This window comes from Falco cherrug, chromosome 5 (assembly GCF_023634085.1).
Source record: "Falco cherrug isolate bFalChe1 chromosome 5, bFalChe1.pri, whole genome shotgun sequence".
Classification (NCBI taxonomy): Eukaryota; Metazoa; Chordata; class Aves; order Falconiformes; family Falconidae; genus Falco; species Falco cherrug.
In genome coordinates, this window is record NC_073701.1 from 54,868,622 (window position 1) to 54,896,019 (window position 27,398).

Below are 27,398 nucleotides of genomic sequence, written 5' to 3' on the forward strand. Positions count from 1 at the left end.
TATATAATATTGATGGGTCATTCTGTTAAAACTCAAATATTCCTGTTGGCAGTCTGGAGCATCCCTTCTTGCGCTGGACTTGGAAAGCATGGCCTTCTTTTTTGTGAGGTTCAGGCTTTTCTGAGTTGTTGACTACAAGAGTAAGCTTGTGTTTCGTGACTGCTTGTGTTATTCATGCTGGAAATGTATGACTCTTCACAGGGTCATGGCTGTGTAGGAGATTTTGATATTATGCATGAAATTTTTTGTTGTGGTAACAGCCAGTGGGTTTTGGTGACATTATTGCTGTGAGCATCAGAAGTAAATTATGGTTTAGAAAATGCATATCACTTCAGAGTTTAAGTTCATGCTTCCTTTTCTGACTTTCTCAGCGTATTGGGATTTTACTATCACAGTTGTGCTGGCATTTTGAGAAGCTGTCTTAAAATTTTGAGTTCTTAAGTACACAAAGCTACCCATCAGCATTCCAGTTTGCTTGTCTTTTCCAGCCAGTTCCCATTTCCCTCTTAAAAGCCTCAGAAGATAATTTGTTTTCTCTCAGTATAAGAGGAACGTGCTTGTTTGTGTTTCTTTATCCTTCAGATTTTTAACCTGTTTTCCCAAGGAGACATGTACCACGAGGTCCTGCTGTGTCTCTCTGCCCGGCTGCCTGTCCTCCTCTCTCCAGCACCTTTTGAACTGGCAGGCAGATCTCAGCCACACGGGCCAGAGGGTCAGCAGTCTGAAAGACAGGATGCTCCTGAGAGCTTTTACAATATGCATAGCTATCTGTAGGAGGGAGTTTTTATTCCCATTTCAGCTGAGGGATGTGCTAATTAATTAGCTCATCTTTCATTAGCTATCAGGAGACAGAAGCAAACAGGTTTCATCCCTTCGGCTTTTATTTTTTCCTTTCCTCTGCCCTTGCTATACTTTTTCACCATTTGCTTCCCCTCTCTGAACAATGCCGCTCCCTTGGGAGATCCTGTTGTTTGTCATCCTGTTATTTTGACCAATACCTTGTCTTTGCTCCACAGCTGCTTATCTTTTGAACTTTGCTCACCTAAAAATTATTGGAGATGCTGCAGGGAGGCCAGCTGGGAGTCAGAAAAGCCATTGAAGCTGCAAGGTCTGTCAGGAAACAGGAAACCCGAGTTGTACAGGGCGGGGGGTTCTCTGCTGCAAGGCTGCAGCCAGGGGAAAGTCTAATCCTGCCATCCTTTGCTCAAGTGACTAATCCTAGTTCGTGTGCTCAGGCTCTGGGAAGTCAGCAGAGGCAATCTCTGTGTGTAAGGAGTTGCTGGACCAAGTCTTTATTTTGAGAGCCAGCTAAATTGCTTCTTGCCTTTAAAACTGGTGCCAGCAGAAGCAATCTGTGTGTGATGAAGTAACAATGTTCTTTGGTGGGCTAATCGCTTCAGTGTTCAACAAATGGCAAAGTGGTAAACTTTGAGCAGATCATGTTTCACTGAATTGTTTTCCCTGTTTGTTTTTTAAAATGTTAAATATATCACAATGTAATTTATGAAGACATGCCTTCAAGTAGAACCACAAGCATTTATAGGGACACTTGCTTCAGACAACATATGGCACATCCTATGAATTATGCACAGCTGACATACGGAGAATGGAGACAGCCTAAGGAAATGATTAGACCTGTTATTGTAGCAGTGACTGTACATTATTTTCACTTGACTGGAAAAAAGGCAATTTTACTCTAGATTGGGGCAGAGATTGTTGCTTCCAGGTGCAATATATTAACAATGCATGTGAGTATTTAATGGTTGCTAGGAAAAGTGGTCGTTTAGTTTTGGCTACAACATTAGTTCATTGAAAAGCTAGTTCTCTTCTGTGCTGAACTCAGTGTTTCTGATGTAGCTGGTACAGTTCTGTTGCAGGAGTAGTGGCATAAAAATAGATCTCAATTTTTTTAAGTGTATTATTGTAAAACATAAGTTACACACCAGCAAATATCATACTCCAGATGGGCGGCTTTCAGCAAGTTTGAATTTACTGAGTCCTGCTTTTCTTGATCTGAAAAGTAGATGTTATCATTTTACACTCAGGTTAATTGCATTGTTCCACCAACAGGATTTGCTCATCCTCCAGCAGAAATGGTATTAGTAAAATGCTGATAATGTGGAGTTTGAACTCTTCTGGTGTGAAAGGCCCAAAGGTTTTTGATAAAAATCCTGGCTTTGCTTCTGAAGATTGTCAGTGTCTTCCATAGCATTTACTTCCTGGAAAAAGACCTAAAACTGGTTTATTCCACTGCAGCCTAGCCTACAGCGTTTCCCTGCAACCATACAAGTGCCCATGGGTGACAGGGCACCCAGGACATTTGGGCCAGCCATAGCAGTCAATGTTGGGTGGCCTTGATGCTCCCAAAATTTCTACTACAGTTAAAAAAGAATTCTGGAGGTGACATTTTAAGTTTAGATGGTTCCAATTTGCATTGCAGAAGTAAAAATCTTCTGGAACTTGGTGCACTTTAAGTATCGCAAAACGCAAGAAGCAGAAGCTATAGAAAAGAATTAGCTTCTTTTGCCCCTTAGGGTTTCCAGCCAGACCTGCCGTACGCTAGGAACCTGACAGAAGCTTAAGCATCAGACTGCTGCTGTCAAGCCTATCTGTAAAGCACTTGTCCATTATCTCCTCTTTTTTGATAGTGTTAGGCATTTAATTCTTCCCAGCTGACTGATAGTTAAATAGGTGTTCTTCAGCCTCTTAATTAGATATGTTTCCCGTCACGCTTTCACCTAGCCAGCCTCCTAGAAAGAGCTATGTGCTGATAATGAGCTAAATCAGAATCCATACTCCGTTTTAACAGTCTTCATTCTGCCACTGTTGCTTTCAGCACCCTATATATTAGGTGTGTGAACGTATGTTGGCTAAAGATATTAAAGCATCTAGTTCGTACACACTGTAAATCCATAAAACTCCTATGCTTCTGAATTGTTGATAAAGCTTTCTGGCTTTGCCTTCCCTGATAACATCTGTCAGAGCGCTATTTAATAGCTTTCACCATAGAGAATTCACAGATGCTTCACAACATTTCTATGCAAAAAATGTATGGAAAAGTTTTTACCTTTTCTGTGGAGGGTGAAGAGGAAAAGGCAGGAAGTGTCTCAGTTGAATGATGAACAACATTATTCATTTTGGAAGGGGAAATTTATAGATAAATCTTCATGTCCTTGTGTCTAGGCTATATGGTGAAAGGTATTTATCTGATTATTCTCTTTCTGGAAATCCAGGGCACCTTCCTTTAAGAGAAGCTGGAGTGAACATAACTCTTCTCCTTTTGAAATTATCAAGATTTAGAGCAGTGCTGCCTTGCTTTGCACAGTTAAGGCAACTGTGCCTATAATGATGTGAAAAACCTGATAGATTTGGATGTCACATGCAGCTGTAGATGATGTAACTCTTAAAAGATGTTGAATTTATTCAGCTTGATGCCTCTAAAAGTTGAGATCAGGGCTTGATCCTAGTTTTACTATGAAGGAGTCCAGAATCCTGAATGTTTTCTGTCTTGTTTGTCATATCAGCATCTGTAGAAATGGATGTCCGCACTGCAGAAAGATCAGGCCATTAAGCCTTGTAGTGCATTGAACAAGATCTTTGTACAGTTGGTCGAAATTGAACATAAAATTTGAAAGACATAAAATCAGAACAGAAAATTTTGATAATGTCTTTTGGAAAACTGGCTGAAATCAGCCTTCTCCTGTGTTATGTTTAGTGGAGTCAAGGTTTTATAAGAGGAAATGTATTCCAATGTCTTTTTTCAGCCACCTTGGCTTTTGTTTGTTGCTGCAACAGTTCTGCTGAGCTGTGACTAGCCTTAAGTTGTGGATGTCTTGAAAAAAATAAGTTTCTGAAATGAGGTTGTGTTTGTATGGTAATATATCTTGTTAGATACCCAGATCATTGAAAACATACAGATGAGTTTTAGGATGTAAAGATGTAATGGACTCGGAAGGAAGCAAACAGAAAGCTTATTTGTCCAACAGTGGTTTTATAAGAGGCACACTGACCTAGGAGCTAACCCTGCAGCTCTGCTGCCTGCTACAGTGCAAGTCACCAGGCAGGCTTGTAATCAGAAAAATGTCCTTTTACTTTTGAAGGAAATATGTTTTTCCTTTTTAGGAGGCAATAAGAGTGTCACCCTACATTTCAGAGGCACTTTTTAATCAAGAGTCACAAAAGGCTTGCTTTCTTTGAGTCTGAAGATTTGAACTTTAACTTAGGGATTTTCCACAAGATTTTCTCCACTCTGTAAAATGCGGTCAGTGTGCTGAGTTTCTTCAAACAAGTTGAAAAGTTTCAGAAAGGCAGTTTAATAATAAATTTTGTTTGTAAACCGGAATTTACTTTAACTGCAGCTTTTATCTAACTAATGTATGCTTCAACTACTTTCCAGATCAGATAGCATTTTTCAGACAAGAAGCAGAAAATCGTAAACTTTGTATTATTAAAAACTACCATTAAAATTTCTAGAGTTAGAATTTTAGACTTGCAGCCAGAATAATACAGAATAGCTATAACTTCATTTTGGAGCCTTCAGAGATGAGTAAGGTTACAAATGGGCAACCTTTAATGTAAATGTAGATTGGTTGAAGTGTTGCCAGACAGTTTATAGCAGCTCTTCATACTTCCGATGTTTTTACATGACTGTGGTCTAGTTGTGTCATTCCTCTCTCATTTAGGCATTTTGCCATTATAATGGAACCTCATGCACTGTCCTCAACAGCAGCACTTATTTCTTCTTGTAGCCCCAGCTGCTGGAAGTAGATGTAGACAGCTGTAGGGCTCTTCTGCTTTTGAACTTGGACAATAAACCGCTTGTGACTATGCAGATGTTTGTTTTGCACACTGAAAGCAGGGTTGCACACAATTTCCTCTCTTCATCCTACAGAAATCTGCATATTTGAGTTGTGGAAATGGGCTTCTTGACACCTAGAACAAAATGTTTTCCTTAGGAAGCAGGAGGAAGTTATTAGTATGCAAACCTGCAGCAGAGCTTTTAAATGAGCTGTTTTGAAAGTACTGGTATGTGGGTAAATGTGTCTCATACTCTCTCTATACCCTAATTGTCTACTCCTGGATTTCCTTTACCATCGATGCCAAGCCTTGTATCTGTCAGTGTGCTATGGGGTCGAGTCTACAGCCATCAGGAGGAGGTAGTTTTGGTGTCAGAAATCTGCTCTCAGTCACAGCTCCTTGTCCTGGTACTCAGCTGTTTCTTCAATGCCGTGCCCTCGTTTCCTCCAGTGGGACCTCAGACAAGTCCTCCTGCCCATGCCTGTCTCGGTTCCCCAGGCACCACAATGGCATACCAATAGCAGCCCGACTTTATACAGTGCTTTGATAAAGACAGCATAGGAGTTCACTGTAGTATTAATTGTATGTTGTTTTAATAAGGGCTGCCTCTGTGAGTCATGGCACATGAGCACCTGTAGCTTGGAGGCTCGTGTTAACCACAGGAGACTAGAATAGAGTCATGATGGGGGGGAGCAGCTGAGGAAGGAGAATCGATTGTGAGCTCTGACAAGGAGATGTACGCTAATCTATGTAGCTCTCAGGTCCCTTGTGCCCAACTTCATTAAGGTCAGGAGAAGGAAAGAAGATACTCTGATACACCTTTCCTCCCCTACTGCTGTGTGTATAGAGTGGCAAAACCACTCTCCTCAGTATATGATGGCAGCAAGAGGAGAGAGACCGTATCATCTCTTTTTTACTCCCTGACAGCAGGCAGACAGGAAGACGTGAGATGTATAAGCCTTCTCCCACACTCTGTCTGTCCCCAGTAGCCCGAGAAAGCTGAGTAGGAAAAAATGAGCAGGAAGGAGGCATAAGGGACTGAAAATGAGCTTTCAAGAATGACTGACAACTGTGTCTTTGGAGCACAAAAAGCAGAGGACGTGGGGGACAGGAAGAATAACACTGAGTTAGGAACAGCAGTGTAACACCCCTGACACCTGGCTGTGTGCAATAGAGCTGCTCTGAGCCGGGGGTCCATCACACACTCTGCTTTGACAACCAGCAGCCAGCGCAAGGTCATGGCAGACACCTGGAAACAGCAGCAGTAGGTCCTGGAGGGGAACACTTAGCTCAAAAGTTTAGAGGGGGGAAGTGCTTTTCATTTTCTTGGCTTTTGATCCCCATGTATTTCAACACATAGTTAGATTTTTCCTCCTTTCTCCTATGGCATTGATTCCCCAGGAGCCTTTTCATTTTTTGTTGGTGAGGATGTTTTTAATATGTCAGCAAAAAAACCCTCCAAAAAACCGTAAAGTCACAGATCTTAACCTGGGTGACTCTGTCTGGCAGCTTGGAGATTGGCTGAGTTGGAGTTGGTGGTATGCCTTTAAGATTGGGAATGCTAAGGGAAATCAAGCCAGGCCAGCTGAGCTCTGCAGAGAGGCAATTCTGGGAAGATTATTGCCCCATTAGTGTTTCTCATTCTGCCATAGTTATGGACTTGTTATTACTGTGGTTTTCTAGCTATCATCTTACACCTGGAAAGCATTAACAAAGGATTCAGTTCCTTGTAGAATTCCCTCAAATGCATTTGTTTGTTATCTGTTGATTTGATGTGACATTTATAATAATTATAATTCCTTCCTCCTGAGACAGATCCTTGTTTTGTTCTTGTGAATGTTTTTTTGCCATAGCATTTCCTTTCTGATATATTTGCTTTATAGTTGTAAGTCTTTTTGAACAGAAAGATATTTTTGTTCCTTATTTAATTGCCATAACTACACTTTTTCCTGACTAGTGTGTTTGTAGGCATTCATAACTTCTTTTGTGTTAGCATTCCAACATCTGAACTTCAACATCCTTACTGAGTGCCTCTGATCCATAATATGTGCTGGATATCATCTTCCATAGAGCTCTTACTGAAGTAGTTGCCTTGGGACATCAAAAATATTGCATCCTATCTTCCTAACAGAGAAAAAACCAACTTGGAAAGACCAGTAGCAATAAGGGAAGTGTTGCTGTAGTTACAAAAGGCATCCCACTGGTGCAGGAGAGGTTGTCTCAAGTCAGTCTGCTGTGGTGCACAGCAAGGAGGCATGTTTCTACTCCCTCAGAAAAGAGCAGTATGTGTCCCTGTCTAGCATATGTGTATTAGCCAGCTGGTGACCTGGCCAGGCTCCTGCTTGGCAAATCTGTCCCTTTCCTGCATTGATGCATGGGCTAATGTTGTATCCAGCCTTTCACATAAAGGGAGAAGTCTTGAGCAGTCCTATAGATGTGTCCTACCTCTCTGGGACTGGCCGTTTCAGAGAGCCAACTCCTGTCGTGGGAGTCTTTTTCTCTCTCCCCAGTAAAAATAACCAGACCTACAGGATATTTCCTTTTCCTCACAACTGAGTAACATCCTGACACTTCCATGCCTCAGGCTTAATGCACACGTGAAGAAGCAATTATATGACAGACCATTTCCTCCTCAGCTTCCTCCATGATTCAGTTGCACATGGGAATCCATGTTCTCCCCGTACTGGATTACCTGTCCCTCATCACAGGTGTCCAGGACCCTCAGGATTAGGAACCTGCCTAAAGTTGGTGGAGGAGGTATTCACTCTGGGAATTGTGCCTGCCTCAAATTCCCTGCGGGAGGACTCCTCATGTAGGAGGAATAATTAGATTCCTGAACATAGGTACTGCTGTATCTGGCTTAGATATCCAACACAAGTACTTGCCCTCCTGAGACCACAGCATCCTGTGGACTGCTGCTCTGTACCACTGCAAACCCAGTAGTGAGGTGGATGTGTGAAATGATGGTCTGATCCGCAAAACCAAAAGGAAATTCGTCCACAGGAAATGAGATGAAATATGTGGTTGTCTGCGGCAGGCTTTAGGCAAGAAAGTAATTTATCAAGGAAGAAGCTGCATCATCCTTCTTGGTAATGCTTTACACATGCATTTTTACTCAAGTGCTTGACAATATCCATTGTAGTTTATGGCTGACAGTAATAGAAATTGTCCCCGTGCTGTAGGGTTTGGACTGGAAGACAGCGAGCCCTTGGCATTAGTGCCATTACTCTTGCCAAGGCATTGGAGCGTCATTTCTCGGGAAATGTATCCTTGCAGGTACCTCACCAGGGTGCCTAATGCACAGCTGACAGGTAAGACCGCGCCTGTGCCAGGCACTGTGAGAAATGGTACAGAATGCGATCAGGTGACAGTGTAGAACATAGGGCAAAGAGGGCTTTTCTTGACCCTTTTTTTCTGAAACATGTGACCGCACATCTGAATAATTTAAGTGAATTTTTGCCCATGTGCTGCTGCACCTGTGTGCCGTTGTTTATTCAGCCTCTCGCTGACTCACTGGCATGGAGGAGCTGCCACTTGCCATTTCAGGTGCTACAGATCTGTTTGCTGATGCAAAAAAATGGATTGTATGGAGACTAGTGGTTTATAGTTATCAAATCTTTTTGGAAAGGGACTGGTTTCTCTGGGTTCCCTCTGTCGGCAATGGAGAGAGGAGCAGCTCTCCCAGGGAGCAGACCAGTGCACATGGCACTTGACTGCTGCTCCGAATCAGTGGCTGAAAGAGAAGCAGGGTGGAAGATGAGCTCTCCTAGGACAGAGTGATAATGCAACCCTAATATAAGGGAACTGGCATGGGTGGAAAACAAACCTTACTCTCAATTCCCTCTCCTGCTTTTTTTTTTTTTCTGGCTGGATTCAGGACTTGGTCTGACAGATCAAGGAGCCACATGCATCTTACCACTGGAGGGGCTAGTGGGAAAGAGGTGGGAAGAGCAAGCAGGGAGAGGAGGGAAGGTGAAACCATATATTTCCTCAGCAGCCCACAACTAGTCAGCTAACAGAGAACAGCCGAGGCTTCAGTCCATCTGCACTCTAGGTCCCATGACCAGTCTGGTTTGCAATAGCCACCTTAGCCCTCATTACATGTTCTTGCCTTCTCTTTCCTCTCATGCTGGCAGCAGTGTGGTTGTACTGATATGAAGGATAATCTTTTTACCTTGTTAATTTTTAGTGAGATCAACACCCTGAGCAGGCATAACACATGTTACAGCGCAGATGCGCTGCTTTAGATCCAGCTTGGGTCAGCTTAAGTTGCACCTCTGCGGTGTGCAAAGGGCAGAGTCAGATGGAGATTTAGCAGCAAATGCAAAGATAAGCAATAAGGTTTCCCCTCTCTCATAACACCAAATTTGATGTACTATCAAAACCAGAATTGTTAATAATATGTGTAGTAGATAGGGTGGCTGCTGGGGTTTTGTTCTGCTGGATTTCCTTTTTCCTGAAAGAATCTCTTAGGTCTTGCTTTCAGAACACAAAAGTAGACTCATCCTCCCGCTCCTTTGCTTTGTCTGAATGACAGAGCTTGGGTTTGCCTCCATGCTGCTGTCGGAGGTCAGCTGGATTTTAGGCAGCGATAAGTGGCCCATGGTAGAGAAAGCACAGCCAGATACAGTCCTGTCAAACTGAAGTTTTTTTTCTTTTCATCACAGAGACCACTCCTAGACAGCTTCATCTTGAGATAATACTCCTTCATTTATAAGTGGTTAAAAAAAAAAAGTATGTGGTTGTCTGCTTGGTAACAATCCAACTTCAACTTCGTACTGAAATGCCTTTCCCCTTATTAAAAAAACACCAAACAACCCACACTTTTTTTTTCCTTTCTTTGTTTTTTTTTTCCTTTTTTTTTTAAGAACTTCAAAAATTGAGGGTACAAAAAATGCTTGAAAAGGATGGATAAGTTGCAGTGTCACTGTGAATTCAGTACAGGAGAAGGTAGATCATCTTCACCTTAGATCACATGAGAATTTAGTGAAAGCTGAGAATAAAATTCTTGTTTCCCAGCTTTTGTGTTTGTACCGTCTTCACCCTCAGCCAGGCAGCTCCTGTCTTGCCTGTCTGAGTTCTGGCATGGGATACTTAACGCCGGGTGAAAAACACATTGTTCCTGTATGTGCAGCATTTGTCAAACAGTGGTTTGAGATTGAGATGGACATGGTTGATAGAAAGGTCACCATTATGTACCACACAAGAATGAGCATAGCTGCACATCCATTCATTTGATCAATACAGCTGCTGTCGTGAGCTGTAAATGGTTTCCTTGACCAAATCTTAACAAAAGATGTCTCCTATTGAAGGGGGTGCAATATTCTGTCTTTTTATGCAGGGAAGGAACAGCTTTCTGAGCTGAGCTGACCTTTTTTGATTTTTTTCTTAAGTAGCACACCTGTATTCAGATGTTTATGTCTACAGGCTTTAATAAGGAATGTCCTTAATATCACAAAGCCTTGTTCTTTATTTTTGCAGAAGTTTTTGAACTGAAAGATCAAAAATCTCATGTATTTATCAAGTAGATTCTTCTATCCTCTTCTGCACTTTCAAATGTTTCTCGTATCAGCTGCCTGCAATGGAGCAAATGATTCCACTCGTCCAAATTTATTTTTAAAAAAACCCAAAACATATGGGAAATACAGAGTGAGCATATGCCTGCTAAGTAAAACATCTTGGTAAATAGAGAGGAGCGTCCAGCAAATCAGTGTGGTTTACGTATCTGCCTGTGTAAAAATGTAATGAAAGGATTTCCTTTTGCCCCCAAGCACTTAAGGTTCTTGCTGTCCCTCCCTCCCCACGTTCACGGAGCATCAATGGAGGCTCTTGAGCAATGGCAAAAGGTGTTGGGGTATCTGTCTAGGGCAGGAGAAATACAGGGAAGGCATCCAAAAACCCATTTCCAAAAGAAGACCTGAAACTGATACCAAGGTAGTTTTGGATTTGTTTGCTTGGGAGCACTGTACTGAAGTCACCCATGCACAGAGTTCAGAGGAAGGACGTAGGTGGTGGTAAATCCAGCCCGCAACAGAGGCGGATATATTTGGCATTATACGAACAGCGTCCGGCCAGACAGCGTGTTCTCTTGCATAGCTAAGATGTGAACGAGTGCGGGTTTCTAATAAGACCAAGTGTCTGAGACGTGCCACGGCGCTGAGCTAGTGGATTATGTGCAGAGTGACAACACAAGGAGCAAGGACGGCACTTTTTCTCATTATATTTCAGTGAACAAAGGCATAGATCTGAAGGTGCAAACTGGAAAAAGTCTGGGACTTGTGAGAATGCTGACAGGTTTGTCAGGTATCCCCCCTGCCAGATGCAGCCTCTGTAAGGTTGCTGCTTCTTCTGGATCCACTATTGTTACGTCACTGATATTTTTTATTCCTTCCCTTAAATTTCCTTTGGCAGCAGTTGTTTAGGTCTTCTTAATTGGATATTTAAATTATAAAATTTCTGTCTAAATCATACTGACTAATGAAATATTAAAAAAAATGATCATAATTTCCCTCCTGCAGGAAATGAGAATATTTTGAACTTTTGTTTACATCTTAATTACAAGCTTTTAATAAATCAAAAGACTGAAAATTTGCAGAGGAGGGAAGTTTTAATTAAAATCATTAGATGTTTTAGAACTGGAATGTGTTTGTTCTCCTTTGTTGAATATGAATGCTTAACAACTTTGCTGATTTGTTTAGATTATTTTTTTTTTAATCACTTTTGCCTACACTGTCCATGCACCCTCATGGGTTGAAATATACTTTGAAAGTTGTGAAAGCATCTTTCCTTTTCTTCCACAAAGCTGGTGGATCTGCAGTGCTGGCAGTGGTAGTGTTGGTAGGAGTGAGCCGCAGGCAGGCAGTGCCCGGGAGGAGGCAGGCTGGCTGGCTCCTTATTCCCAGCAAAACACCTGAGGGCCAGAGGCAGGTGAAGGTGAGCAGTACCCTTGATAGGATGGCAATGAGGAGTTTTTTTGAGAGGAATGATCCTTTTTCAGAGTTGTAAGTGACCTACCCTGAAATTGAAATCTGGTATGTTTCTATCAAAATACAGTTTTTACATCTAGCCTTAATGATGATTCAAGAAACGATTATTTGTAAGTGTTAAACTGTTGCAGACGTGCTTCTCACTGAAAGGACGTGAGATAGGTCTCCAGTTGTCATCTCCTCACATTGCTTCAGTCAGAGACTACACTAATTCTGGGCGGCTTTGCTGTCTGCTTTGAGGATCTTGAGCAGCTTCTTTGGCCCAAGTGTGAGCTGCTTGTAGGTTTTCTGGAAAACATTTTTCCTAGCAAGCTGGCTTACAACCAGCTTTTTCTTCTTGAGCTACTGCTTTTTCTAATCTGAATCTCTCCTTCATGAGCGCCGTATACCTGTGCAGTTAGAGCACTCTGGCTATAGCTTGCTTGGCTGGTTGGGAGGAGGAGGCTGAGCTCAGCAGCCTGCCTGGTGCCATGTGCAGTGATCTCCCAGACCAAGGGAGGCATTTGCCAGCCTCTGCCTTGCAAGCAATTTTGTAAATCCATCTCTGGGGCAAGGAGCAAATGTCTAGTTGCAACTTCTCAGTAGATTTCAGTTGTATTTGCAAACAGTTTCAGGGTAATTGACAGTTTTGGGCAGGGTTGGTTGTTCTCCAAACAAGTTTACTGTTCTTTGGAGGTAGCAAGAGGGTGTTCCTGGTGAAGTTAGCTGGACTCATTTGCTGCAGGATTGGGTTTCACAGTTCTGTTGAGTTTCCTGACCAGCGTTCTTCGTGCATTAAGTTCTTTTGTTTTATTATGGCTAACCATTAACCAATGCTAATTTGGGATGGAACTGAGTTTTACCGACAAGGAAAGAACCATTACCTTGAACAGTGTGTCAGAAAGACTTGACTTGCAGCATGCTTAAGTACTATCAGAGCACTTACTGTTGTTACTTTCCATTCTGAAAAGTTCATTTGTTTTCCTCCTATTAGCAGTTTGTTCCTTCAAAGTAGAAAAAAGCAAATTATATTCAAAACCCTTTTTAGCATCTTCTGGCTATCTTATTCTTGTTCCTCATAACCTGAGAGTTTGTGTCCACAAGTAAAAACGTGTCTCCACACTTTCTGATAAGACTGTTTGGTTTAGAATTTGTAACTTGCCTTTCAATCTCAGATGCTTAGACCTTGTTATTTGTAGTACAGTAGTGTTTATAAATACAGTGTGGAACATCAGGATCATACAATTTCCAGCCCTGTGTGGAGGTACAGTCTTGTACCTTTCTGAACTGTAGTTGTGCACGTGCTCATAAACAGGTGTATAGTGGTGAGTCAATTATAGACTGCCGTGGCTTCACCTTTAGTGTTCGATGTGTGTGGTGTAGCTGCCTACAGTCACATCTGGGTTTGGCACTTTGTTCAGCGCTGTGCAGGCATGCAGTAAGTTGGAAGTAGCGGCTGGGTAATAGATGGCTGTCCTGAGGAGAGCGCAGCTAGCTGTGAGATGGTGGTTGGCTAGAGAAGCCTCAGCGGGGGTCTTACAGATGGTGCCCAGTTTGGACACAAGTGATCTACCATTTTAGACGTGTCAGATGTCTGTGATGCATGTATGGAGCCAACTAGGACAAATTTGAACTTCATACAGATGTAGACTCTTCATTTCTTTGTGATTTTTATGTGGCTGGATTATGACAGATTACCACCAAAGTACTAAAGCAGTAGCTTAACACTAAGGTGAAAATGTGTGTCCAGGTAGAGAGGACAAGACTGATCCTTGAGTAAACACTCCCTCTGTACTTTGACAGACTAGGTGCAGGAAGGAAGCTGCAGCCAAAGTGCAGGTTTTCCAGAAATGAGGAAGATTAAATTCTTTTTACCTGGGTTATCTGTATTTTCTGTGCCCTTAAAGGTTTGTTGATAGATTTTAAACGGAGCAGTAATAGAATAATTTGAGGCTAAGGACTGCAGGTAACTTGAAACTGGAGGTCAGCTGGGTTTAAGTTATCCATTACCTGTTGATAAGCTCGAGTAACTAATAGCTTGCCACCCTAATTTTATTTTCCAGGGACTGCCCTGGTTTCTCCTTATCTCTCTACCTACTTTTGTTTCATAAGTATTTCTGATGAGAGCTTCGTTGTGATTTGCTTGCCTAGAACACATTGACATCTCTCTCTGTGCCACCTCACCCTTTCCAGGAGATGTTCTCCAGCCCTTTGGTCACAGCAGCCACTTCTGGGGTGAAGGACACACGAACATTCTTGTCATCAGTTTGGCCACTGCACCCCTGGGCTCATCCAGGCTGAGTGGGTGTGTGCTGCCCACATTTGGAAATTTAGCACTGCTGTAAAACCAGTATCAGGAGTATTTAGAGTATTCCTGTCATCCTTAACTGAGAATAAAGCTTCCTTTGGCAAATTGTCAGAAGCCTATGAGACTCGTATCATTTGCTGGCATGTCTAGTTTGTCCTTTCGAATACCCTTGCTTTTTTCCCCAGTTGGTGTCTGTTTACTGCATTTATTCTTTCCAGAAGTTCCCCTGGTTTTTTTGCTCAAGTCTGGAGGATGGGCTTGTTACAGGATGGAGATTTCTCCATCTTAGTTAGTCAAGCTTTGATTTCTTCACTAAGTTGCACACTTCTTTCTGTGAATTACCAAACTACATTTTTTTCCCAGGATAATAGATAACTATTTCTGCAGGTTGCCACTTTGCCATTCAGCTGCTATGGCTGCTACTGTGCTTCTCAGAGCTGGTATTTTGTGCATATGAAAATTAAGTTGCTCAGGTTCAATTTCAGTTTAGCCCCCAGAAAGCGTCTAGGAGCTACTGTCCTGCCCTGCCCGTTGTAACCCTTCTCCTTTACTCACTCCAGCAGGGTTTTGCTACCATAATGTCTACTTCTAAGTGGAACTAAGCTAAAAACATTGCCAATAGTTGGGTTTTTTTATGACCTTTTTTTTATAAAGGGATCCTAAACTAAGTAGCACATGAAGGATTTATCCCTTGGCCTTTCACTGAAAGTGCCCTAAGTGGCACATCTGTTTTCTACAGCTGTTCTTGGTGCCTTTGCTTCCATAGAGCAGTCATTGGAGCCCTGCTGGAAACCCTAACCACCCATATGTCTCTCAGAGAGAGACATTTGCTGGATAGACAACCCAGTGAATTAATGCAGGAAAACGATGCAGATAGTAGGTTCTACAAATCATCAACTTTAAATTTTGCTGGTTCTGATATGTCATCTCATAAAAACAAATGTGAGTAACTTTTTTTTTTTACAGTTTTTTTTAACTTCTAACAGAGTAAAGGTTGTTTCCAGGGGAGCTGGAAATATGCAGATGATTTTAGCCCAAAGTTCACTTACTAGCAGATACTGTTCTTCCTCTTATTGTTGAGTGAATGAGCAAGAGTTACCTACAAGCAGTCTCACATTGGATTTTTTTTCTATTTCCATTAGCAGGAGCCTCAGGGGGGGCTTTCTTCTTCTCCTACTGTAACAACTGAAGATAAATTTAATTAAATGTGGTCCACAATCCAATTTATACTTCCCTGTAGCAGGAAGATGGAACAAAGAACCCACTCTGTGACACTGAAGATTTTTTTTCCCAGCTGCTGTTAGTGGAATTTGGGGCTGTGAGTAATTGGGTTCAAACTTGTCAGAAAACCTTCCTTTGAGGTAGGGATTTTATTTTCACACTTAGAAATTATATATTTTACCAAATCAGAGCAGTATGTAGACAAATGTATTTGAAATTTGACAGAATTTATATAATCTTACTAATTCAGTGACATATAAAAATACCTGGCTGTTACTACTATTTGTTTGATATTTATAATCAACCCACATGGTGATTGTCATTTTACATTTTTTAAGATTCCCACAGACAGAAGTAGTTCTTCCATCATGATAGAGGTTATTGGTTTGTTTAATTAGTAAAAATACTAACTTATTCTGCTCAAAGTTTGGCATATGAAACCTTTTTTTCATTCCCAGAATGTGATGTTGTCATGTTTCTTAAATCATCTATTGAATCAAGTTCAGTATTATTGGCTATGTGAAATGGAGACAATACATTAAAATATATTTTTGGATAGCATTGTAGACATGCTCAGAGGACCAGTAATCACACACTGGGGCTTGCCTTGCACAGGCTCAGGCCATGTTTCTACTGAAAGATGATGCAGATCAAGGTCCATTTGGTCTGGCAGACGTATTTCCCAGCAAGGCTTGCATTTGTACAGATAAAGGAGTATGAAGCATGGTGATACGATTTAGTTCAGAAATTTATTGGATGGTAGACCCCGTCCTTTGCTCAGCACTGAGTGGGTAAGGGAGGAGCTCCAGTCCCCCACTGCCATGGGGCCACCTCATCGATGCACGGTGATGGGGACAGTCCCTGGTCCGTGCTGTCTTCTGAGCCCTGCACAGCTGGTGTGAGCGAGGAGGGTGCTTATGGACAGGGGCTAACACTGTGCCCAAAGGCGTGCAAGTAACAAACCCATACTGTCCAGCTCTGGCCTTTTCCCCAAGACAGGGGTTTTTCCCCCCGCTTGCTTGACTGGAGTCAACAGGACCTTATGCAACTACAAGGATGTACTCAGGTGATAATTAGCATGGGATGTGGACATCAAGTTTTAAAACTGGTGTTGAAGGCATCACAATAGCATAGATATTTGTCTCAATGAAGAAGGTCTGTCATGGATCTTCATAAGAAGAAAACCACAAAAGTAATCACTATGTTAAATTTGCATTTTTGGGGAGTTAAATGTATGGAAGATAAATGAGCCATAGTGAAACCTGTTAGGCAGGTTGGGCTGAAAAGGGATGTGGGTAAAATCTTGGCACACAGAGCACAGATTGCAGTTTCTTTTTTTGTCCTTAAGTGGACTGTGACTTCACCTTGGGACTTAAAAAGCTGTCACTGGAAATCATGGCTGGGTCAAACGTACGCTCTTATTTATGGCATGCAGTGGGGTGTGTGTTGTGCTAAAAATGTTTTACTGACCTCCTAAAGGTGTGCCATGCATGGAGAACCATTTTTACAGGATGTAGGGAAGGCATTTGCTCTAGTTACCAATTCCTGAGTCTTATTGCACCAATAGTCACCAATGCAGGAGCGGCCATTTCTGATGGCTGCGCAGGTTTCCTGGCTATCTCGCTTGTCCTGCTGCTCAGGAGTTCCTGCCCTGCACTGCTGCCAGCATAACTCTTATTATTTTAGCAGCTATGTCACCTGCTGGAGGGTCAGAATAATTAATATTTTGTCAAGAAAAGACACATCTATCAACATTTATTTTCTAGAAAAAGCCTGCAGACATTTTCACTTGTCAGCTGTCCACCTGACATATTAAGAAGGAAGGGGTTTATTGTGGCAGAGCTTTACAAAATGAAATGTCTGTGTGGTAGGGTGGTTTCTGCTTCTCTGGAGGTAAAGGATGTGTACCAGCACCAAGCCTGGATCATTTCAGGGAGGCATCAGCAGACAGGTGGTGCAGTCTCTGTTGCAGAGTGGACGCTACTGCACTGCCCAGAGTCAGCTCCATCCTCAGCCTTGCAGCAGCCAGGGTAAGGACTTAACCTGGCTTCACCCAGCTTACAAGTAAGGAAGCTGATTAAAATCAGTAGGTTTTCATTACTGCTCGGATCATGACAAATTGTGGGGGGGGTTCTGCTGCGTATTTACCTTTATGCTGTGTTTTGCACTTTGAAGAAACTTTAGAAGAACCTTCTGAAAGCAGATGCTGCAGCTACCAAATGTTTTATGGTTAGTGGACATACATATGCAGCTTGTTGAGGTACTGGTGCAGCTTCTAGTAGTTGACTACTTGTTTCTGTTTAATCTTGCCTAGGGCAGAATGATGTGAACTGTTCTTTGAATTGTTGCATTACACCTTTCAAGAAAATAAACTTTTTGAGTTTGTGGAAGCAGGGAAGAGAAAGGGCATCTAAAACTAGGGTTCTGAAGGAGTTGCCTTGAATTATTTTGAGGGTAACTGGGAACTTGCTTTCACTACAGATCTTATTTTCTAACTTGCACTTGGATGTTATTCTGAAAAATCATAGCACTGTCTTAAATCAGTTTTAGGTATTTTTTACCATCTAAATTTAGTGAAAGGAGTCATGAGTTAATAAAAACACTACAATAATTTCTAAGTGCTAGAGAAGAGTGAACAAAGTGGACCTAAATCTGCTGTGTTGAGATAATTAAGCAGCGTTGGGCAGGGCTGAAGGTTCCCCAGTGCTTCAGCAGCTCCTGCACACTCAGAACACTGTCTCCAAAGTGCAAATTAAAATGGGGAAAAAAGGGACTACCGCATCTTGTCAGCCTTACAATTTTCTCCTTTTTGCTGCTGCTTACAAGACAAATTGCAAACCCAAATATAGCAGTGACCAAAAATGATTGCATGTGGGAAACAAAAGACTATCCAGAAGTCCTCCATGGCAAGAATGGATTTCTTTAACAAACTTGCTTGCATTTTAGTGTACAGTCAATGATGGTGATCTCAGAGTCTGTAAACCTGCATACATCCAGCATTGCTTTTATATTTTACCATCAACTTTAAGACTACCAGCTGCTGCTCCTGTTCAATTTCTTGCCATTTGTTGCTGTAGTCTGATGGGTACATGATTCATGTCAGAGGAGCCCTTTGGAGGGCAGGAGTCCACACCACCTCATAAGGAAATTCTGTGGCTAGTTGACCACCACATCTAGTAGCTGAGAAGTTTAGGGCTGTGGGCCCAGAAGTACCGCCGGAGGTGGGGCACTGGGCCTGGAAGCTTAACTGAAATCAAACTGTTTTGGGGAATGCTGATTAAGATATATTTCTTGAACTTTCATGGTCATTTTCCATTGGCAGAGGCTCAGTGATGGTTCACATTATATTGCTTATTTCATTGTACAGATAATTAGCTCTATAAACAGTGCCCTGAGTGGTAGGAAACTGTAACTGTGTTCTCAAGTCTGTTCTGCCTTTAAAAGAAAGTAACAAAACACAAACCGAGGAGAAATTATTATACTAATTTTAAAAAAGCAAATATTACGAGTTCTTCATTAAAATAGTGAATTCACAGACTGAAAATTTCTACAAAAATAAGGAGATTTTTTTTTAAGTTCCAGGTGACCTGAATTAGAAGCACAACAGGTAAGTGTTATACGTACAGAAAGATAAAACCTGCCAGCAGTTTGTCTATGAAGAGCAAGAGAATTGACTGTCACTCAGAAAAGTGATATCTCGTAGTGTGATTTAATTTGCAGAACGGATACGGCATCTTAGGAGCAGTAAAACCACCCCACCTGTCCAGCAGTGGTATGTTCACATCAGAACAGCTTCTCTGCTGATCCCCAAAGATCATCCCATTCATAAGGCTGAGCTTCCCTTGCAGTCCCAGTCTTGCGGCAATGGCATGTGTGTCCCCAACTCTGCTGCTCCCCAGCCTGGCCACTTCCACCCCGAGCACCTGCATGCTGCCGTCAGTGCAAAACAGGCAGCCTCTCCAGAGAGTCCGTGCATGCTCCTGCCAAGCCTGGGGAGAACACAGTATTTCACTCACCAGTGTAAGCTGCTGCTGGGAAATTATGTTGGCTATACCTACCAACTTTTGGGAAGTTTTCAAAAGAGGCTGAGGCTGATCTATGATGACACTGACATGAGTGGTCTGAGCTGTGCCCGCTGTTCTCTTCCCTGCTCTGAAAATACTTGTGGAGCATGAACTGACAGGAAACACTTCTCCCGCTATGGATTTTTCCTTCTGTCTGTAGTTCTAAAGAGAAGTTGTAGATGGGTTGGGGGTAGGTCTTTTCTCCCAGGTAACAAGCAATAGGACAAACAGCCTCAAGTTGCACCAGGAGAGGTTTAGATTAGATATTAGGAAAAAATTCTTCACTGAAAGGGTGGTCAAGCATTGGAACAAGCTGCTCAGGGAGGCGGTAGAATCACCATCCCTGGAAGTGTTTAAAAAATGTGTAGATGTGGTGCTTAGGGATGTGGTTTAGTGGTGCACTTGACACTGCTAGGTTGATGGTTGGACTTGATGATATTCCAGCTTAAATGATTCTATGATTTATTGAGACATGGTGACCTGGGAGAGTTGTGTAGCCTGGATGTTAGAGGGAAGAAGACTGCCTGCTTTGACAGCAGTATGTCTGTTGGATGAGCATAAGCTTCTTGTAAGTTTAAGTAAAGATAGTAATCCCAGCCTGAGTAAAGTTAGTGACAAATCTCTATTTCAGGGAGGTCAGAATTTAGCTTACAAGCCTTGATCTTTTGCTGACGTGAATTTTCTGGGAGATGTGATCTTGACCATCGGTTGATGCTAAAACCGCTTTTATTGCTGTGGAAATGAAGGGGTTCTTTTGTTCCACATTAAGAAGTGACATAGCTAAAATAACATTTCCTCAGATGCTAGTTAAAATGTAGAATTTAAATCCAAACAGACGAGAGCAAGTATGTAACAAGAATACAGCACAGAGCATGCACTGGGTGAATTCTGTTGAATAGTTAAACACAGTTTGTGTTCTATAAAGAAAGAATTTTCTATACAGAGAAAATAATCAGAAGGAATGATAGATTTCATCTACCAATTAGAGCAATCAAGCAGTCTATAATAACCAAATTAAATAATAGACTTACAGAAATCTGTGGCCAGTAAGGGGTATGGTTTGGGGTTTTTTTTTGTATAGAGTGCTCATGTCAGTCCAGCATTCCAGACATTGCTGCAAAGAATTATTCAGAGATCCATGAGTCATTTTTCTGTGCTGCTGGCACATACCTCATTGTGGAGAAGAGAAGGCATACTTGGGCATACTAAGTTTCCTTTTAATTTTCTCATGTGCCCAAAATTTAAGACTGCAAGGAAAGGCTCATGGTAACTTTAACAAGCATAACCCCCCCCACCCCCCCCCCCCACCCACCCCCGATGGTCAAAGCCCTTTAGAAGCTTCAGAGCAAGTTGTCACATAGATCTTGACAGTTTGGATGGCCTAAATGGCTTTTCAGACACCTACTGCATGATCGCCTGTCTGTTTGGCAGACAGAGATTGCAGAGACTCCTCTCTTCCTCCCCTCACCTTCTTTCCTCTCTCAGGCTGCAGAACTTTGCCATGAACGCCATATCTGGGGTAGTTTAGGCTTTGTTTTGTTCTTCTTAGATGTGTTTTGTGGCTTACTTGATGTGGATTCTTTGTTTTTCTTTTGTGTGCTGGTGGTTTGCAGAGCTCATTTGCCCATTTGGAAGTGGGGCAGCTGGAAAAAGCTAGAGGTGTGTCAGTGTGTTCAGGATCACCACTTAACAGCAAAGACCCACGAGCAGATTTCTTTTCATGTTTGCTGAATGCAAACTAAGCTATTTAGATTGTATATTAGGGAAAATTTCTTCACCGAAAGGGCTGTCAGGCATTGGCACAGGCTGCCCAGGGTAGTGGATGGAGCCACCAGCCGTGGAGGTATTTAAAAGACATGTAGATGTGCTTAGGCATATGGTTTAGTGGTGGACTTGGCAGTGTGAGGTTTATGGTTGGACTCGATGATCTCAAAGATCCTTTCCATCCTAAATGATTCTACAATTGCAGGAGAGCATCTGCTCCTGCAGCAGAAAGTGAGCGCTGGATCACACTGGTGAAAGACTTTGCATCAGACCATTGAGGCAGAGGAGGCATCTTTTGCTTTGCTTGCTTGCTTCTCTTCCGGTCAGCAGTGTTTTGGGATGAGCTGGGATTTTACTGTTGAGCAAAACAAATTTCTTCTCCTCTGAGGGGTAGAAGTTTTTGTCCTCACAGTCCCAGCTCCTGTGACCAGAATGACAAAGTATGCCATGCTTAAGGTTTGGTAGGACCTGGTGCCAGCACTTAGTTATGGGTACAAAGAAGGAGTTGCCACAAAAGCAGTGGCACTGAAAATGTGGTGCAGGCAAAGTGCCTGCTTAAATCCATGGTCACTTGGCAGTAGGGTTGTGGCAAGAAGTGTCCTGCCAAGTTGTGAGCTGGCATGCTGCCCTCCATTCAGGCTTGGACTGTAGGCAGCCAAGTGATCAGCAGCTGTGGCTGTGAATAGCAGGAGGGCATTAGTCCAAGAACAACAAGAAGAAGAGCTTCTTTAGCTATGTATGGAGGTTTTCTTGGCTTTTCCAGAAATGCCTTCCCATTTCAAGGGAACTGAAAGGTGGAAGGTGACCTAATGCATCCACCCCTTTGGATCCCATCCACTGGGATACCCAAGTTACACGGTTCTGACTGGGGGCATGTTGTTGCTCAGTCTGAGGCTGCAGTAGCCAGGAGTGTGTGTGCTTGAGTGTTTAGAACAATGTTTGCAGCTGCAAGGAGAGAATTCTTTGCTTACTCTCTTTGTTTCAGCACCACAACTAAAGCAACCGGTAAACAATTGTCTTCATCCTGCAGAGGACGTCTACACCAGCTTTTCTGCTAATGGCTGCACAAAGACTGTTTTTATCTTTATGCATGCCAAAGTGCTTGAATGAAAGAGGTTTACAGTTTTTAAAGGTGTTGACAGATGTCAACAGAGGCTTCAGATTCCTGACCCTTTGTACAGCCCTTCAGATACCAGGTGTGATTCTCACACCCCATCTATTTCCACAAGCTACTACAGCCTGGAGATGTGTTCTGTTGAATGCAACCTCCACCACATCCCCAGAAACTCCCAAACAAACAAAAAGTCTGAAATAAATTCTGTGGGAAATGGCACGAAGCCAAACAGTAAATTTGTAACTGGAGTGTGTATTGCACAGTTTTCACTTTAAGTAGGAACATGCATAAAGCTGTATGCTCAATGTCCTAAGTGAAGTCAGCTGAGCAGTAGGGCAAAGTCACAAAAGTCCTGCCTCCAGAAGCTCAAGGGCATCACTGTCTATGCAGCCACACTTCTTAACTTGCATGTTGAACACAGGGAAGTGATTTCCACTAGTTTGTCATAGAAAGTTAATGGTGTGGGACAGACTCATGATCTATTTAAAGGCATTTCTGCAGCAACCTGCGAGATTCTCACCCCAACATCTCTCATCAGCCTTCAGGCTGGTGGAATTTCCTGCTTGTGGTCCAGGAAAACGGTAGCGAGGACCTGGAAGACAGTGTGAGCCAGACTCCCTGCCAACCACAGAGGTTCCTTGCTATTTGTCATAGAAACACTTAAATAGCTGTCTAGCCATTGCTCTGAGAAATTAAAACTTGTCCAGTACTAGTATCTTTAGGCTGTGTATCTCAGACAGGAGTATCAGTAGCTGGGCCAGAGCACCCACCACAGGGCTGATACCTCTTACCATCTTTGTCTTGTCTGTTGACAGGAACAACCCTGGGAGGTGTGGAGGCACTGATCCTAGGAGTGACGCAGCATTAAGGGCTACTAACTATGCACAGGGGCACCTCCAGGCCCCTCTCAGTGACTCCTGCTGCGGTTTCTCTGCCAGCAGTGTCCTCAGTGGGCTGGAGCCAAGTGCTTTCCTGAAACAAAACCTAACTGCAGATGTTGGCCAGCTGTGTTCAGCTGGACCAAAGCTCTGCCCATCTCAACAGAGAAGCCAAAAGCAAGTCCTTAAAAAGGCAGAGAGCTGGGGTGAAACTGGAAAGATCAGCCCTCCGCAGTGCAGCACCCCAGCTTCTAGCAGCAGGCTACGTAACTAAGGCACAGTGAGAGTCATGTAAGACTCAAGTGTCTTCAAGGAGGAACTGCAAGATGATTAATGCTCCAATATCTGCTTAATTACAAGCACATGTCAGTCACCAGATGATGTCTGGACTGAATTTAAGGACTGAATATTTTCCTATGAATTATGATCTGGATATCATAAATGTGAGAATGAGGGATGTGTGTTGATAGCTCACTGGGGTAAGAAAATTACTAAGTTGTAATGGTTTGGAAATCAAAGTCTAAGATATCGTCCTTAGTGCAATATTTGATGAGACATTTTTGAGTGTTCTAAAACTGATCTAAATTTTTTTGGTGTGTGCATGAAAGAGGTATTTAAAGAGAGATGAGAGGTGATACGTCTTTGTCTGAAGTTATCCAAGGAGACAAAACCTGCAAACATAACAATGCCTTGTGAGAGCCTCTTTGTACACTTCTGATGGGCTACTTGCTTTTGTAATCGTTTTCAGGGTGGGACCCTGAGGCTCTTTGTGTTATTATCCAGTAGCTGCGCTGGATTAATGTGTCTGCCCCATTTGTGTATTGTAATCCGTGCTGGGCGTAGTGAGGCAGCTGGTGGGAGGCTTGCAGTGCAGCTGAGGTGGCGACTAGGGAGAGGTGTATGGCCCTCCATCACCTTCCAGAGCTTTCAGCAAACACCCAAAACCATGGCAGGGCTGCTCTGCAAGCAAAAAAGTTAATTCTTCTTAAACAGGAGTTCAGGGTGGCAAGCTGCACCAGCTGTTGGGGTAGCTTGGCCAGGAAGCAGCTTGCAACAGGCATGTAACAGCACCTTGAAGCATTCATTAGAGTTGCTTTGGTCAAGAGTTAATAAGGAGGGTTCATGGTGGTCTGGAAGGTCTCTGAGGGCTGACAAGACCATGCACAGCCTAGCATGGTGTGGCAGGAGTGCTGCAGCATCTCAGGGCAAGGATGTGGGCATTGCAGTGGACAGTACTGCGGTAGGGTGGCAGTCTGCGTGCATCGTGTTGATCTGACAGGGGTTATTTTGGTTAATACTGTGTATTTATGAAGTGTCCAGCTTCTGAGGTCAGGAGGGGATTTCCTGTGGGTTTTCAGGATGTCTGATGGAGCCTGGTGCTTTGGTGTGTGTGGAAGTGAACATGACGAGTTTTGTTGCTTGCTGGTGTGTTGCCAACGTCATAGTTGTGTGTCACATTGCAGTGTATCTCACCACAGGGGCCTTCAGGTGAGGCACTGGCCCGTAACTGGTTACACATATCTTCCTCAGGATAGTACAGTATATGACTGCAGTGCTGTACGTCATTATTTGTAATACTCTACTGTGTGCAGAGAGGTAACCTTGATGAGTTTATTTCTGATTATGATTTGGGTGATGTCAGGAGTTCGGCTTCATCTGCTCTGTACTTAACTCTCAAAACAGCCATAATCTTGTCTCCTTTTGTTTTTCATAGTGTACTGATTTAACCCCTAGTCAGAAGAAAATACAGATTTGTTGAAAAGGTTAGAGTTACATATTGAAGGCTGCCACAAACAAAATCTAATTTTATACTTAATGCAGTAATTCTAGAGCATGGTGTCAATGAGTACATAATTGATACAATTTTAAACATGAAAATCTTTAGAAAGAAAACTTTACACAGAGGTTATTGATTTAATTATGGTCACATTACCTGCTTCCTTGCTTTAGTCATGTGTGCAGATCTTGGATGAAGGATGGGTTGTTTTATTTTCACTTGATGTGCATGCAGTCTGTTCGAGCTCCATTTGGATGGGATTTCTTTAGAACCAGTCCTTGGCCAGCAAACCAGTAAGCATGACTCAAAGCTGCTGTACAGAGAAGGTGTTAATTTGTCCAGGGTTTAAACGTGCCTGTTCCTGGCACAGAATAGCCTGACAATTATTTGACATCAGACACCCTGCAGAGCAGAATAGGATAATGTCATTGTCCATTACAGCTGGTATCAGTTTGACTTTGAATTTAAATTGTGCCATCAAAGACAGGCACTCTTCTGTTGCCTGCTGCGCCTGTGTCTGTATCTATGGAGTTTGGGTTTTACTAGTTTTTAACTCGGCACCTTCTCGGCATGTTGGGTATTTATGTTTTTTAATACAGTGCAAAAAATTTCCATGCCACTCTTTGTAGCCCTAGGGAAATCACACGTGGATTGGTTAGAGAAGAAAGTGTTGCCTTGGTGCATTTTCCCATAGCAGCAGGTAATGGGCAGTCTATGTTAGTTAATAGTACTTGGACAGTTGTTATTTTGTGATGCATAACCTGGCTGTCTGCCTGTTACGCCATTGTTAGTTGGCGGGGGTGGGGGGTGGGGTGGGGTGTTAGGTGTGGTTGTTTTTTTGTTTGTTTTGTTTTTTTGTTTTGTTTTTTTTTTTCCAAAAATCCACAGCTTTTTCTTATCAGAGCGTAAAAAGCACAACATTTGCTGTTATGATTTCTTATTCATTGCCATTTCTTCAGCCTGCCAGTAAGGCATTCCATACATTATTGGTAAAAGAATTAAAAAGTTCAGGAGCAGAAGAACGTGAAAGACAGGAAAGAGAACTGCTATGCTCAAGTCTCTTCTGGGCAGACTGGTCAGCTGGTATGAGTGGGACGTGTCTCCCCTTTTTCTCCTCCAGCAGGAGGCCAGAGGCTCAGCGTTTTGAAGCCAGCACGCTGGCTCTCCTTGCCGAGATTCAAATAGCCATGAATTGTGGAACTTCCTTCATAAAGCTGCAGTCCCCCTGTACCCCTAATTTACCACCTTACTCAGAGCTTAGACACCTCCAGCCACCATCAGCTTTCAGAGATCATGCTTCGATTTTGTTTTCTAGTATACAAGTTTGAAACAAGCCACGACTGTCCACTGGAAATCCAGACAGTGTCAGAAAGCTAATGCAATTTCTCATATTGTATCTGTCATCCCTTATTCATTGTTTCTTGTATCTCTATTCATATATTCCTGTTTCTAAAATCTTTCTCTCTCCTGTTGCTATGGTAAAAGCCTGCCTAAAAAGGAGGAATTATAGCAGCAAGATCCACTGACCAACAAAATAATCAGAACATAGTTGCTCTGTACAGACCTCTGCTTTTAAAGTAACTGGCAGAAAATCTGTAGTGGAAAAGGGAGATGGCCAAAGTACAGAGACAATGTACATGGATTTAAATTTAGTTAAAACTCCACCTTATGAGCAAAATTGCTGCTGCTTCTGATTAGTGAATCTGTGCAATTCGTTTCCTATATGCAGGAATTTTCTATGCTTGCAATATTAAAAGGAGCGGACACCCAAAAAAGCAGTCTTGGGTTTTTGTTTCTGTTGATAACCTTCTAGCTCCAATGTGAACTTCTTTATATACATGAATGTCATTGATAATAGTCTTGTATTACAGTGGCTTATCATTGCTGGAGGCACGATCCTTTTCCAACTAACTGATTTGAAATTAAATGAAAACTGAACCATGAGTTTTTTGGTTCACCTCCCAGCCTGTAAAAATGGATGGTCTCATTAATGATTAACACAGCAGCTGGTAGCTCAAAGGAGATCTGGAAGAAAACACTGCAGTGTCTCCCTCCTCCAGTAATTATATTGGCTTAACAGTTTTCTGTGCTCATATTTCCTTATTTCAGCGTACACATTTGAATCCCAGCAGAGTGGATCTCTGCCTTCATACCTGCTTTAAAATCAGTAAGGATGCATTAGTTCCTAGTTGCATCAGATAATTTTTGCAATGTTATTGCTACTTACTGGTTTGCAGTTCCCTGTGATATTAGCAGTGCTGTTTAGAATGATTCCCTATTTCAAACCAGTGAGGCATCTAAGATTTCCAACATCTTCTTGCCCACAGCATGGTTACATCGTTAGGAATCAAGTAAAAGTTCACAACAATTTCGCATTACGCAGACATCACTTCTGGCATGTTGTTTCGCTATCAATAAGTCCTTGTTATAGCATTAAAGTGTTTAAAAAATATATACATATATTACGGTCACAAAATGTTTACTCCTGTGTTTACCCCACAATGTTGGAT

The 27,398-nt window shown here is 42.5% G+C and overlaps 1 protein-coding gene across 2 annotated transcripts in view; it reads left to right on the forward strand.

Annotated features, from left to right (window-relative positions):
* SRGAP1 (SLIT-ROBO Rho GTPase activating protein 1) overlaps positions 1–27,398 on the forward strand; it is a 150,415-nt gene that overhangs the window by 47,891 nt on the left and 75,126 nt on the right. The window lies entirely within an intron of this gene.